Raw genomic sequence first — 16737 nt, 5'->3', positions numbered from 1 at the left:
GCTGTTAATCCCATGGGCAAGAATTCATTTAAAACAGGACTTGATACAATTATCAACAGAATAAGGAATGGAGCTTTGCTTGCAACAATCCATAGTTTGTGAAAAGTACTATTCCACTATTTGCAAACGTAGGAGATGCCATTTGATGTCACTACTGAAGTTTGATACCCATACAGTGCTGAGTGGCAAGACCATTTAATAAAACCTAAGTACTATTACCTGATAATGAATGCTAATAATTATTTTTATTTTTATTATAAATTCTACAGGGACTACTGAAAAAGGAAAAACCCAAAGAACAAAACAACAGATAATTTACCAACCTGTTTGTTTTCACACATTTTATCCCATTCTAGCTTCTGCTTTTCAATCTAGTTTTTCTCTAGAAAACAAAAAGACAAATTAGAAGTGGAGGTTGTCATTTTGTTTTCTCCTGCAAAAAAAATTTGTGAGAATACATGTTTCAGGTAAGCTTTAAAAAGTATCACAGGAAGCCATTGGTTTTTCTCCAGATGATCCTCTGACTGTGATGTATCACCCTCCACATCCGAAGCCTCAGTGATTTCTAAACACTGGGTATATGATGTTGTGAGTCAACAGAGCACTCAAAAATTTGCAACCATGACATGCAGTTTTTATTCATGCAGTTTTTAAAGGAATTCTTTGGAATTCTTAAATTTCCACTTGTAGCAACCTACCCACTGAAAATGAGGAAACCTGTGGGAGAAAAGTTCTTTACATCACTGAGGAGCCTGACTTGGTATAGCTAAATGCATAAATAGCTAAAAACATAAATAAATGTGCACATGCACATACAGACACAAATATGAATACACAGATTTATATAAGCATATGTTTAAAATACATGCATGCATATTATAAATATGACACACTTACACATGCAGATATGAACACACATATAGATGTAACACCAAGAAAAACCAGACAAATAAATAAGGCAGTAATAAGGCAGGAATGATCAATTTACCCAAACTCTAATTAATATAGCTTATTCATTGCTGCAGACCTAGTCTTGCCCAGGGGTGCCAAGGGTAGGAGTACCAACTGAGATGGAGGGTGACAGAAAACACTCATTTTCCTTTCACTTCTTCCTTCAACCACCTGAGAAACTACTTAGGACTGATGGAAGTATCAGTTTTGGCAAAGTGTGCAGATGGTGGATGGAAGGTTCATCTTAGCTGATGAAAAGCACTTAAAGCTTACATACTAAAATACACTGAACTGTTTTAGTAACTCTTTTTCAGCAGTCAGAAAACTGAAAACAATATTTTGAAAGCAAGCATTAAAATTAGATGAGAATGCCATCTGTTCTCATGTCAAAGTAGGTCCATAACCCCGTTTTTACTTGCATTGCTCAGGGATTGTGCAATGCATTTCAAATAAACAAACAAACGAAACAGGAAAGGAAAGTAGTTCACTTTGGCAGGATAATACATACTACAAATAGGGAAGTTGTTTGGCACCCCTACTATAGATGCATTCTGCAAGTTAAATTGGCATTGCAAGGGAAAGCTGTAAAAGATTGTTTAACTGAGAGGATTACAGAGGATTGCTTGACTGTTCTCTGGCAATTGGAAAGTTGAATAACCTGTGATCAGCAAACCTTTCAGCCAGCAGGCATTTGCCATTGCTGATGACAAACAATGACTAAACTGCAGAAAAAGGAGTCTTTGTCAGGGTCCAGGAAACAATCACATATTTAGTTTTGTGTAGTTTGTGGTGGAACATTGTTTTTTATTTTCAAACCATTTCCATTGTAGCTTTCCAGTGTGTACCTCAGATAAAGCACGGAAAACAAATACAAAGCCATTAATAACAAAGGGGAATTGTATTTCCCAGTGAAAGGAGGTAAGTGCAGGCAAATCAAGGAGGAGGATTTTTCCCTTGTGGAAGCTGTAGCCTTACATGCATTGATCCATGCAGAATTATTCAGCCTATATTTTCAGGACAGTGAGGAGATTTAATGTACTTGAAATCAAAGTTGTTGCCAAACCTGCTCATTAGCTGAATCTGCACACTGCAGAAATCTACTGCTGCTGTTGCTGCTGCTGGTGTAGTCAGCTTCAGGTGCAAGAGAAAACATGTTCTTCTAGGAGAGGTAAATTTCTAGGTGTTTTGTTTTGTTGGTTTTTTTCCAAAGATAGAGTACATTTCCAAATAATAGCAATACACTTTACTGTATAGAGCTGTTTCCTCCTAATACTGCAAAAAAATATACTGTGATAGACTTGACTTTATTGTTGCTTGTCCAGACTAGACACAGCTGCTGCAGAATCTGCCAGCCAGGACACCCTACTAGGACAAAGCACCAGCAAACAAAAGGAGTTTTCTGTTGTTGTAGCCATCTGCCACATGCCCACCAACAAAAGCCATCTGTGTGTGAGAAATGAATGGACGGACAGTGTTCAGGACCAGTAGTATTTTTCAGCATAACCATGACAAAAAATCATGTAATGTTTCTCAAACTTGGAAGGAATTTATTTTCAATTTCCACACACACAAATCACAGAACCGTTTGAGTTGAAAGGATCATAAGGACCAGTCTGTTTCAGGGATGGCACAGGTACTCACAGCCAGAGCTGTGTCTCTCCAGCCCAACAGGTTTCACTGCTGACTTCTTTCTAGAGGTCACAGGTGGAGACATCAAGTAAAAACAGCTTAAATTCTAAGGCTTTTGTATCAAGTTATAGTATGGCCATCCTTGGACATATTCAAGTTTCACTGAAGAAGTCCTTGCATAATGTAATGATTGTGTAAGTAGAGATCCTTTTGTTTGCCTAAACATACAAGATACGATCAAGATACGATGCTTTGCAAAGCATTGCTTTGTGGAATCAGGATGAGGTTGAAGGTTGTTTCTGACGGTTGCATAAATTATTAGTGCCCTTGCGAACTTTCTTGAATTCCAGAAAGCAACCGAGATAAGCCTTAAAAAGAAAAACAGTGAGAAAAGGTCAAAGGGAGGACTGAGGAAGACTCTGGATCTTCATATCGCGACCACCAGGAGGCAGGAAAAGACCCCCGAACAGCCGGAGAGACATGCACAGAGACACTCGAGAAAGGACACGTAACCCGGAAGCTGGATAGCTTAAAAGGGGGAATCCCGGAATTAGCGGCGCAGCAGTTTCGCGGAGAGGGAATTCCCCTTCTCCCCTGTCGCCCAGCACTGATCTTTTGCTTATTGCTTGCTTGCTGTAATTAATAAAACTTTTTATTTTAACCATATCATTCTCTTGAGTGCATTCATAACACATAACCTTTGTCTTTTAGACATGCTTGGAGAGGAGGCTGGGTTAGATGACCTCCAGAGGTCCCTTCTGACCTCAATTATCTCCTGACTGCATAAATCTCCTCCTTCCTGGAGAGTGACCACTAAGCCCTGTCCCTCACTTCCTCTTCTTATACCAGCTTTCAACTCCAAAACTAACCTCTCATCCAATCTTGTGGCAACTAATTTTCATTACAAAGTTTAATAAGCTTTGCAAAAAGCTTCTCAAAGGCTTTTTGAAAATGAAAGAGGATTATTATGCCCACACGACCCACTTTATTGGCATACTTGCCACCCTTTCTTCAGAAGCCAGTGATGCTGGACTTCACTGGAGCCTCTTCAATAGCTTCCCAAAAGATTGTATTCATCCCTGGATCTCATTTTCTGTCACAGACTGTGTCATCTCACCAGGAGTGGTAGCCTCTCCCACTGCTTTGGCATTAGCCAGGCCCTGCTGAAAAAGTTGTTGAATATATTTGTGGTCTCCTATGATACACAGACCCCAGATACAATTCTTTTTTTTTTTTTCTTTCCACAGTTTCTGATAACTATCCTCAAAAATTTTATCTAATCCTGTTCATTTACTAATATCTACTTTTACTACTTCTTTTTTCTAGTCTTACTGAATCAGATGAAGTAATACCAGTGCTGATGCCCTGATGATTTTATGCCTTTTATGTACCTTTTATGTATTCTCAGTGCTCTTAGCATGCATACTTGCAATTCCTTAAGTCTGATAACTTAGCATAGTCCTGGTATTGTTAGGCCAGAAGACCAAACATCCTAAAGGCCTCGCAGTTGAAGGCCAGAAAGTCCTACACTACCTTGGGAAACCAAGGTACTTTCTAGAATACATCCTGTAAACTAGGATTAGGACCATCTAAGGGGGAATACTTCAGGATAAAGAGATATCATGTTATTCATTCAAACCTCTTATTAGAGCATTTGTGTTAGATGTGCTAATTTGCAAAGTCTATAAAATTGTATATGAAATCTAACAAGGGTGTGCATTTCAGCATATTCCACCTTGGCAAGGTGTTGCACTGTAAAAATCCTTATTACATAGTGAAGTAAAAACTCTTGATCCCTTAACCATGTCTGGCTCTTTAAGACCAAGGAAAAGGCATTAGTGCAATATTGAAACAAAAATATGAAGAGGGTGAGAAATCATCTGATGAGGGGAGAAGGAAAAAGAAAAATGTCACTTTCAAATTTAAAACCAGATCCCATTTGTGGCAGAACAGAGCTGTTCGAGCAACTAGCAAGCTATGGAAAGCTTCTGACCCTGTGAAGGTGAGATGTGGAAAACAAGAGCCAGGTCTGCAGCTGCAGGCGTCCCACACAAGAACTGCCCAACAAGGTTGCTGCCTTTGGCAGTGAAAGAAACAAGGTCCTGTGCCACGAGCAAGGGACATGTCTGGTGCCTAAATGCCCCAAACTGTTCCAGCGGTGAAGGGCTGAAAGCATAACATGCTGCAGAAGAAGAAAACCTGCTCACACTGGTGAAAATTCCCAATTGCAGATGTGGAGTTGCACCCTGCAATTCTCATGTCATAGTTTAACAAGTGTTACAAATTACATTAGAATGAAGGCCAAAGGATACAAAAAAGTAGTTTATATGTTGTTTCCGCTGTTTTAGAAAGAGTAGCCATTGCCACAAGATGGACAAAGACCATTATGTCATGCAGAGGAGCATCACCCTCACTCCAGCTTGCCCTGGTTCCCCTCCCCAAGGCTTGTTAACTTGGACTTGTGCTGAGGCTGGACTGCAGGGAGAGGTGAGCATGGAGCAAGCACCACAAAGAATGGGGAAGCGGCATGTGATCCCCACTAGAGGGCAGGAAAAGATCCCTTCTGGGACTGCCTGGCCACACCCTGATCAAACCTCTTCAGCAAATCTCTCCTGCCTGGGTGTCCTCTCCCACAAGGCACACAGAAAAGTACCGCCCTGGCCAGGCAATCTGCTATTTGGGGCCAGGGAAGAGATGGCATATACTTGGCATGATTGGAAGTTCTGAACTATTTTAATCCTCCTTATTATCCCCCAGATAAGCGATGAAGACTGAGTGACCCAGCATGTGAATTTTATAGAGTGAAGTGCCTCAAACTACATAACATGCTCCTGTAGAAGCTTGGCCCTTTGCCTGCCCACACTTTTTTCAGAAATGTATAAGTTTCTATTTTTTCTTAATAAAATCATGTTTCCAATTTTCTTTCTAAAAACATACAACAGGAGTGCAGATAATGTTCATTAGCTATGGTAAATTAAAATTATCTAATAATGTCAGCAAAACATACGAGTTAATATCCATTTTAAGGAGAGAAAATTAAAGAACAAAGATTATACCTAGACATACAAATATCTGCTGTTGGAATCCAAAATAAAAGTCTCCCTGACTCCCTCAGAGAGAAAAAATAATTAAAATATATTAAACCACATAGACATGAAGTAAGAATGTAGGTTTTAGTTTTAAGTATGACCTAATATAGCTTAAGTGCGTTAAGAGCCTGTGTTATCTAGTGAAAAGCCTTATTCACCAGTTTAAAGTTCAGTGATACCCTTCACAGATTCAACTTAGCCCTAGACATGATATAAATTATAGTAAGAATATACCTTACACTTCTAGATAGAACAGCTAGAACTATATATGCAAACGTATAGTACCATATGTAAGATTTAGGTAAAGAGAACACTGCTTTTGCATGTTAGATTAAGCTCAGATTGGTGTAGAAAGTTTTTGTTTTATTATTGTGTTTTCAGCTGATTGGATGATTTATTTATTTAGTCCCCTGTATTGAAACTGTGGTACATTGCATGAATAAATTCATGCTAAAGTTATAATCTTGTCTGACAAGAATCCTAACATATTTCCAGGAAACCTTGCATGGAGGCCAGTATGAATATTCATCTGCAAGGGGCATATTTCTAAGAAAACTCCGTCTGATAAGATTATAACAATATGCAGCATGAATATTTGTCTGCAAGAAGTGTATTTCCAAGAAGCCCAACAAGATTACAACATATACACCCAAAACGGCATGAATATTCATCTGCAAGAAGTGTATTCCAAGGGACCCCCAAAAAGCCTGAAAACATATAAAAAGCACCCTGGGACAGTCGCAGTTTGTGAAGCACAGTGAAGCAGTGCTAGCAAGCCCCTCCTTGTCTCACTCGATGTTGTTCGCCCAGTACAGCATCAAACTGACTTTTGTTTGTGGCTTTTTTATGATTGTATTTTTTTAATAGATTCTTTTTATTAACAAATTGGCTACTCATTTATAACAGGTAGATGCTAGTGTATGCTAGTGAGTGAAAGGCTGGGCATGAATAACCCATTTACAAAAGCACCTTTATGTCCTTTTAGGAGAAGGTATTTTTCACACCACACAGAGAATTATGATACAGCAAAGGCTCTAAACACCTCTGAGAGAGGGCTTCCCCTCTGGAGTAACTAATATGAGGGTGGAGGATAATGCTTTTCGAGGGTCTGTTGTAATACACTTCTTGCAGACAAATATTCATGCTGTTTTGGGCGTATATGTCATAATTTTGTCAGGTTTCTTGGAAATGCACTTCTTGCAGAGGAATATTTATGAGTGAATATTGTTACAATCTTATGGGATGGAGGTTTCTTAGAAATATTCCCCCTGCAGATGAATATTCATGTTGGCCTTGCTGCATATCACTATAATCTCGTCAGGGAAGGTTTCCTAGAAATATGTTAGGATTCTTGTCAGACAAGATTATAACTTTAGCACAAATTTAATCATGCCCTTCTCCACAGGGCTGCTCCCAAGGATTTCTTCTCCAGGTCTGTTCTCACACCTGAGATTGCCCTGACCCAGGCGCAGCACCAGAACCTGGCCTTTTTGAACTTCAGGAGGTTGTCATGGGCCCAATTCTTAAGTTTGTCCAGGTGCCTCTGGATGGATCCCATCCTTCTGTTGTGTCAACTGCACCAACAAGCTTGAGGTCATCTGCAAAAATGCTGAAGGTCTGTGGCAATGTGCTACAACCAGGTCCCTAAGGCTGCCTGTCCGTTCAGGTCTGAGGCATGATGCCATTAGAAACCTGACAAAGAAGGATGTTGTCAGGATGAGTTCTTGTTTGGGTAACCAAAGCTTTATTGCCTTCAAAGGATGCCCAGAAACAAGAACAAAACTAGGTGGAGGGTCCAGAGTTATATATGGGTAAGGGGGGGCATATTGGAGGATCAGTGTCCAATGGGAACAGGTAAAGATGGTGCAGAGGTGGAGTTAGGGACAGGAGCAACCAATGGGAAAACAGGGGTGGAGGAGTGCACCAAAATAGGGCCAGTGGGGGTCCAGGGAAGGGAGAACATTCTAGGAGATGTACATAATTGGTAAACGGGGGCTGAACAGTATAACATAAACTTGGTGAACCAATGGGGGAACAAATTTAACAATACATTAATGTATAACTGCAAAGATCTGTGGGAGAGAGGCTTTCTCTCACCCCAATCTCAGGAGGTGTTATTTGTTGCCTCCTTTCCAGGATTGAGGTATGGGGATTTTAGTCCCAGGTCCTTGGGTCTCCACAAGGGTCCATTAAATCCCAATGTATGTGTCATCAATAAAACAGTAAAGATCAGTGGCCTCAAGACAGAGCCCTGAGGAGCATCACTTGTCATCAGCCTCCACCTGGACACCGGGCCACTTGACTACAACTCTTCTTCTGCATCTACCCAGCCAATTCCTTATCCATCAAGCAGTCCACCTTCACTTGCATGTCTCCCTAATCTGGACATGAAATGCCATGTGGGACCATGTCAAATACCTTACAGAAGTTTAGGTAGATGGCATCAGTCATTCTTCAGTCGTGCAGTCACTACATCACAGAAGGCCACCAGATTGGACAGCAGTCCCCTTGTCTTCCTTTGTCCCTTGTTTAAAAATGGGAGTGATGCTATCACTTTTACAGTCACTGGGGACTTTGCCTGATTGCTGTGACTTTACAAGTATCACAAGAGTGTCCTGGCAGCCATATCATTCCTCAGGGCACTGGGATGCACCTTACCAGGTCCCATAGGCTTGTCCCCATTCAGTTCCATCAGATGCTCTTGAACCTGCTCTTCACTGACAGTGGGAGTGATTTCATTTGCCCAACCCCCACCTGCAGCCTCAAGGAATCAAGAGACATCAGGAAACTGATGGCCACTGAAGTCTGAGGAAAAGAACTCACTGAGTACCTCAGCCTTCTCAATATCTGCTGTCGACAGTTCTCTCTTCTCATTTATCGGAGGTATATTGTCCTTAGCCTTTTTTTCCAACTAATTGGAAAAATTGTTCCGTTGTTTTCCCATCCTAATAAGCCATTGCTGGGAACTCTACTCTGGAGAGACTCCTCTGCTTTATTAATTCCATCCCTGATGTCATGCACCACAGAGCCTGGGGTGACCCAAGTCTCCGAAGGTTTTGCTGTGGGAAAAGCAAATTCCCTGGAAGCGAGACACCTTTCACTCAGACACAATGTATCGCTCCCAGGGATCTTTGAGTTAGTTATGCTAAACTGTTGTGCCCCATTGGTGTTCCCCCCTGCTGTCCCATCCCGATACAGGTACCTCAGGCTTCCCCCCGCCCCTCTCCTCTCCTATAAATATCCTGGGTTTTCCCCTGTTCGGGAGATTAGCTGCTTCCTTTGCCAAAGCTCTGCCTGAATAAAGGTTTGTGCTTAGCGGAACGCTGGACCAACTTTCTCATCCCTGCTTCCCGTGTTGCCTGCCTGCTGCCGCTGAGCCGAGCTGGAATCACTCGAAGCTGCTCGCACGTGCTTCGGCCCAGCCCTTTTCAGGGCTGTTTCTCTAGTGAAGTCACGGTGCTCCAGGCTTTCCGTCACCGCGGCAGTTTCCAGCTTAACCTACTCATATAAGAACCCTTTAGACAAAGGCTGTCAAGCAGATCTTAGTGGACCAAGCCTCACCTGCTCTAGGGTGAGTTCTACAGGGACAGGAAGGGAAGGGGAGCTTTCTGACAAGCTGTCTTATACAGGTAAGGAGAGGGTAAATATGTCCCAGCTGCAGTAACAGGACAGCCTGTCACCATTGTAGGAAAGCAAAACTGCTGCAGCTGAGCAAGGGGCAACTACCATGTGCTTCCTTGTTTATCCATCATCTCAGAAAAGGAATTTAGAGCAGCTCTTGTTTTGTCCCTTTTGAAAGACAAAAAGTCAAGATTTATTTTCTTCAGCCCTAGGAAAATTTTGGGTTCCTTCTTGTTTCTGTTCTGCAGGAGGGAGGTATGGGGAGAGTATTTGGGTAAATGCCAAAACAACATTTAGTATTTTTATTGTTTCATTTAGAGTATTTGCACTTTTTCAATAGAAGAATAATACTCCCTACGAAAACTAGGAAACATTTCAAATGATTATTTCTGCTTCAGTTTCACAGCTATCGGCTATTAAAAAACAACGTGAAAAGTAACCAGGGTATTACATCACATAAAATCATAAAATCACAGAATGGTTTGGGTTGGAAGGGAAACTTAAACGGTGTCTAGTTCCAACACCCCTGCCATGGCCAGGGATGTCACCCATTAGACCTGCTCATACAAAGCCCCATGCTGGCCTTGAACATTTCCAGTGTTGGGGCAGCCACAACTTCTCTGTCATCTACCCTTGAGAAGGGGTAGCTTCTCTGTGCTACCTGTGTCTGGGCCTTACCCCCTTACAGGGAAGAATTTCTTCCCAATGCCTAATCTAAACCTGTCCTCTGTCAGTTTGAAGCATTTCCCTTTGTCCTATCCAGACTGTCCTGACTCCAGGCCCCTGTCAAAAGTCCTTCTCCAGCTCTTTTGGAGTACCTTTACAGACTGGAAGGGACTCTAAGATCTCCCTAGAACCTTCTCTTCTCCAGGCTGAAAAACCCCCACTCTCTCAGCCTGTCTCCCCAACAGATGTGTTCCAGCCTCAGATCATCTTTGTAGCCTTCTTTGGACTTGCTCCAACAGGTCCATATCCCTCTACAGTAGGACCCCAGAGCTGGATGCAGCACTGCAAGTAGGGTCTCTCACATGAGTGGAGATGTGGAATCACCTCCCTCAACCTGCTCCCACACTGCTTTTTCTGCTCCAGGACATTTTTGGCTTCCTGAGCTGTCTGAGCTCATTGCCAGCTCATCTTGAGCTTCTCATCTGCCAGCATCTCAAGTCCTTCTCCTCAGGGCTACTCTCCACACATTTTCTGACCTGCCTGTATTTGTGCCTGGCATTGCCCTGATCCAGGTGCAGGACCTTGCATATCCATTTAGTTAATATCAAACCTCCATGTCACAGTGAGGGTGGCTGTGGACCTTTAGGTCCCCTGACTTCAGGGCAGAGTGTGTCAAGAAAATAATTAGAAGTGGGAACAATGCTTGGCACCAGGAAAAGAACAAATTAATAAGGAATAAGAGAAAATAGGGACAATGCCCAAAAGTAACCAAGGAAACTCCATGGGGGAAATCAACCAAAGATAGGAACAAATCAGGGTACAACAATATATAACCTTGGGGAGGAACATTCTGGAAACAAAACCATATGAGGAACACAACTAAGGAATAGGAGAACATAACTTGTACCACTTAACAACCTCAAAAGCTCTTGGAAGGAGAACTCAGGCTTGTCCTGAGATAAACAAATGTTTCCCAGGGTTTAAAACTGAGGCTTGTCTTATCAAGGGTGAAATCTGGCTGACCCTGTGTCTTAGTGTCTTGGTTTGAAAAGACAGGTGTCTGCTAAGGAAGGCAGAAACCTTCCTTGAAATGGAAAAAAAAAAAAGTAAACCACGCCCCCCCCACCCCTCTGAATCATTATAATCTTGAAATCAAGGTGCTATCAGGCAAAGATATAGGAATGGGAATAACTGTTCTTTACTAGGAAAATTAAAAGAAAAATGCAGTAGTACAAAAAAAACCCCAACAAACAAACAACAACAATGAAAAAATAACCCACTGGCAGTCAGAACACAACTGACAGCCTGTTGGGCAGGGTGCTGGTAGCAGTCCAATTAAATGATGGCTGCAGTCCTCCTGGAGTGACAGATGTGGTTCTATTGAAACAATGATCCTGTAGAAAGGTGTAGTTCCTCTGAAGGTCCATTGGTGTAGATGAGTCTGGTCTTCCTTTGGGAATTCAGTGGAGAAAGGCTGCATTCAGTGATCCAAGTCTCCAATGATATACAGGTAGGAATGCTTGGCTCTTCCCCCTGGGTGGACCATCTCACAATGTGATGATGTAATTTTATCAGTCATGATACTTAATGGCCCATTAACAGAAGATATCCCCCAGTTATGAGGGAAGAGTCATGGAAGAGATAAAGAACAGTGCCCCACCTGGTTTTAACAGATGTTAATTGAAAACATACTTTTGGTTACATCTTGCATTGCAACCCAAAACACGCAGTCAGGCGGACTCCCACACCTCTGCTTAGCACAAGAAAATTGGTAAGGAAAATTAGTGTGAACACCTGCAACTCCAGACATTGTTAGCTTCAGGTATTCTTTTAGTGCTGAGTCTCATGAAAAACACTATGAGCATTGAAAGGTGACACAGCCTCCAGGGAAGTGCTGCTGATCCTGAGCATCCATAGCTTTTCAAACTCAGATGACGGCATGCTGATCTCCTGGGTGCTAACCCAGGACCATGCCAGGAATATGCAAGGCCTTATAATGAATATAAGGGAAGACATCACTTCACTGCTCTTCTGTGCTTTCCTGGACAAAGCTACACGAGTATTCAGTTTTTCCTGAAGCAATCTGTGCCAAATAAACATTTTTTTTTTGGAGGGGGGGGGGGATGTTCAGCACACACTGTAATAATAATAGTAAAAAAAGTTTTCCCTTGAATGTGATTATTAGATGTTAATTAAAATCAAGGAAGGACATATGTATGCCAAGGTGAAACCTCTCATTAAACAACTCACATATATACATTAAAAAAAATCAGAAAACCTTCAGGTGCAACAGACCTTCTTCGGTAGGAGAAAAAACTTCACCATTTTTTCCACTGTAGTGACTGTCTTAATAAAGAAGGATCACCTTTACTGGTAATCTCTGCATTATCTGTGTCCTTAGTCAACCACAGCTGCAGCAAAAAAATAATTGTAATTTGAACAGTTAAATTAATTGCAACTTTTTGTTTGTTTGTTTTAACAAGATGTGCTGGTTTTGCATTGATTGATATTTTGTAAGGAGTAAACAAACCACCCATGGAAATTATTTGCCTGAGAGAAGCTGCTAAGAGCCCTCTGTGCATGGAAAAAAACAACAGCTGGCTCGCTCTGAAAATTGACATCCTATTAAACCATTTAGAAGCTGGATCCGCCTCTGTGAATTCCACATTTTAAAAATAGGCAAGCGCGGGAAAACTCTCTCTTACTTCCAGCCTCGAAAGGTAACTGAGCTCCCTAGTGGGGCCAGCCCTGCTCCACTGGGGCCTGCGCAACCTGGAGGGGCCCATCTGGACCCCAGCGGTGGCCGGGTGGGAAACGGGAGGCCGCAGGGCCCCAGCTGAAGCTAAGCCAATTCACAGCTGCTAACATTTTGCTAACACCAATCGCTGCCCCTGCCACCATCCCATGCTCACTGGGCCCCGGGAGTAGCGCCAGGCCAGGCCAGGCCCCCTCTACTGTGGCCTCACCCAGTGGCTGCCAGGCAGAGGAGGGGCCCCACGCAGCCTGCAATCCATTGCCCACTGCCTGGCAGGAGCCACCATGACCATCTGCAGGCCTGGCAGAGATATTAATCCTTTCAGTGCACAGATGAGACATGCAGACTACAATTCTCCCGTCAGGTGAGAGACAAAGATAGAATGACATATAGAAGACAACACAAAGATGCTGTAGTGAGTAGAGAAGGAGTCAAGTCCCAGATGGAAGGTGAATGAGGAGTTGCCCTGGTATTGGGACTGAAAGTTCTTTTGCTAAGGCTGTGGAGATGGACTATGATACACTAAAATATTCCCTCTCATTCATGAGAAAGTATGGAGGGATGGAGAAAGTATGGAGAGATCAAACTGTAGATATGAATAGAGGCATCCATTGATGAAGTGGATGTTGAAGGGGCTGTGATCCCATGAGAAACTTGAACAGAAAGAAGATATGAGTGTGATGAAGATCCTTTGCCCCGAGGGAGGGAAGAAGAAGGCCTCTGTTCCCAGAGATAAAGATGATTGCAAAGATACATGAAGATAACCTTTGCTTTTGAACAGCTCATCCTTAAAATAATACCCCATAAGTTGACATGGCCCATTGATTCAGCTGTGGAAAGGCTGTGAAAATGGGAGGAGCTTCAAGATTGCAGGTCTTTTCATGGGCAGCTATTTGTGGAAATGAAAAGCCACAAGATAACTATTTCTTGTGAAGTCTCCATGGCATGGCAAAAAAAAAATAGAAAAATCCTCTCCCTACAAGAACTGATGAAAGACTATTTCAGAGTTGGTAGCTGATTTAAAATCCCAGATTTTATCTCCACATTGTCAGCTGGGAAAGAAAAGAAGTCAGGCAGGGGGAGGAAAATTATTCTGATGGTTTTCATTCCGATTCTTTTTATTATTTTAGTTTTGTTAATAAAGTTTTCTTCATATCTTTCAAGTTTTGAGCCTGTTTTGCCTTCCTTCCAATCCATATCTCATGAAGAAATGGATGAGAAATGAGTAAGTGCACTGGTGATTTTAGCCAGCACTAAACCCACTACATTATTTGGTGCATTGGCCAGGAACCTTAAATTAGCTACTACACAAGATAACACATACTTTACTTTCAGGTACAATAATTATTTCTGGACTAATTTTTCTTTCATAAGCCTTGGATTTCTAACTACTTCTAACGACTGTAGCTTGCAACAATACACGACACTTCTCTGACGTCTCTAAAGAGAACAGTTCCACTCTTCAAGCATCACAACTAGCTTGTCAGGGAACTCTCTTCATCTCATGGAGGAAGAGTCACAAACGGGCTAATTAGGACATCTGCTTTTTTGATTTTCCAGTGAAATTTGGATTTGATGGATTTTCCGTCTGTTTTTCCAGTGTTTTTACCTACAGGCAAAACTGTCACTTTCATTTTTAGTCTACTACAGTAGTTTATAGATGGCAGACCCTGAAACCTATGCTCAATTCTTCATTCAGCTAAAAAAAACACTTAATGAAATCCATGGGTTTGCATGAATAAATGCCACATCAAAACCAGGTTACAGAATAGAGTTCAAAGAACTGACACAATTTATCACACCCCGTTGAGCCTCTCTGACGCCTCCTGCCTCTCTCAGCATGGTGCCCGCTCACCTGCTAGTGGAGCTGGCTGAATTTGCTGGCCCAGCAGAAAACCATGGACCCCAGACACCTCAGGTGCAGCTGGTGGGGAAGACCCCAGTGGTCAGGTCTGCTGTGGCAGCAACTCTTGCAAGGCCCTGACAGTGAAAGGTAACCTCCCCTCCCCAACACAGAGGCTGAAGTACCTCTCCACTCATATTATTTCCATTCCCCATCTACTTCCCCCAATAACCTTGGAAAGCAGCTGCCAAGTCAGTGGGGCAGAGTGATGGGAATCAGTGAATGCTAACTCTCACAGTCCAGTTTGTACAACCAGCAAGGGTGGTACATGAGGTATTTCTGATCATCTCAGAAAACAGACATGCAAAATTCAGAACTGATTTCATTCCAATATTATGTATAAAATTAGGAACTGCACGAAACTATTGAAAAGGGTTTCAGTGGTACTGTTTCTAAAATTGTTTTCCTACAGAATAAACATTTTTCTCTCCCTGTGTTCTGCCATCCTGCAAATTGTTCTCCCCCAGGTAATATGCTCCATAATGAATTTCTCACTCCCAGCTTAATAACACGTTTTACATTGAAGGGCTCCTTAATTCACTGTGTCACACTGAGTGCAGCCAGGGGAATACTACAAAACAAGGCACTACAAATAGAAGGAAAAGGATACTACCAAGCCTTACATTCAATACTGTCTAATCAAGGTACGTTTGGTCAAGGCTCATGCTGCACTTCAAACTCTGCTGCATAGTTTTCAGCTGTCTTTCTCGAAAAGATGTTTCCATGATAGCATAAACGTAACTTATTTATTGTCTTCAGGCTGCTTGCTTATTACAGAGCCTGAATGTCTTGCAGAATCATCCCAAAAATTTTCATTCCAAAGCACAGGATGTATTTCTCTGCTCCCTGCCTGGCTGATCTGTGATAAAAAACAGATGGTATTTGTTCATTTGTCAAATCAAACTAAACCTCTCTCCCTGCAAACAAACAAAACACTATTTCAGAATGAATTGGTTGACTGCTGTCAGTAACACATCTCTCTAGGAAGTGGTAATTATCCAGCCACTGACTTTCTGACCACTTGACCACAGCTACTCATTCCATCCCTCTCTTCATTGTACCTTAAATGCCATGTTAGCATGGCTTGAATTAACCACTGCCTTGAATTAACCACTCCTCATCTCCCTCCCTGTGCTTTCCATGTCTTCATGCACTTTTACCAGTATAACAAGGAACCTAGAGAGGGCTGGAAAGATAAGGGACTCAGGATGATCAAAAATAGGACATTAAATATTTAAATTATTTTCAAATTAGGTGTATAGTCTAGCACTTTAAAGCTCAGAATAGTCCATGTATTTTTTTTAAAGTAGCGATCTTAACATATCGAAGGCTTTGTTATTTGCTGTCAAAAAAAAAAAAAAAAAAAGAAAAAAGAGGAAAAAAAGAGAAAAGATAAAAGAAAAAAGAAAATTGGAAAAGAGGAAAGGATAAAATAAAATAAAATAAAAACCTATCATCCCACCAACCTTCCCTGCTTTGTTCACAGAGTTCACTAAGTTAATAATTTTCTGTTTCTTCTGTGATCATCAACAGGAAAATTGAGGGGGATGAAATCTAGTGGGAAAACTTTGGATTTTAAATTAATGCTACCTTCCTGGGAAAGAACATTAAAATAAAAAATAAAAAAAAGGAAGGCAAAAACAACCATAAAAGGTTGCAGATAGTTACTAAGCCTGAGAAGTACTAAAGAAAAAGGGCTTACCTATGCCTGGACATGCAGGTGCATTTATTCAATATGATTAAGTGTAAGCCCATGAATAAACACTTTTCTTCCACTAGTATGAACATGTCAATAAAGCTTTCAAATAAAACTTCTTCTTTCCATCATTCTTCTAAGTATCATACACATAATAGCATACTGTTCAGAGTCAGTGCTTTCTTCAACTGAAATGCATCTTTATTAATTTAAAGAGTCAATTCCTAGTAATGTACTACTTCAAGAGAAGTCAATAGAAATAGCAATCACATGAGTTAATGTAGGCCTATCTGAAGATCTTGCAGTACTCTCCTTTGATATAATCCATGTCTTTTACTCAACACAGTGTCTGTGATCAAGTTTAATCACAGGTGCAGGTATCTGGATGAGGAGGGAGGGAGGGAAGGGCAGGAATTCTCCATCCCCC

The sequence above is a fragment of the Poecile atricapillus genome, chromosome Z (genome assembly GCF_030490865.1).
Source record: "Poecile atricapillus isolate bPoeAtr1 chromosome Z, bPoeAtr1.hap1, whole genome shotgun sequence".
NCBI lineage: Eukaryota > Metazoa > Chordata > Aves > Passeriformes > Paridae > Poecile > Poecile atricapillus.
This window is presented reverse-complemented; position numbering follows the sequence as displayed.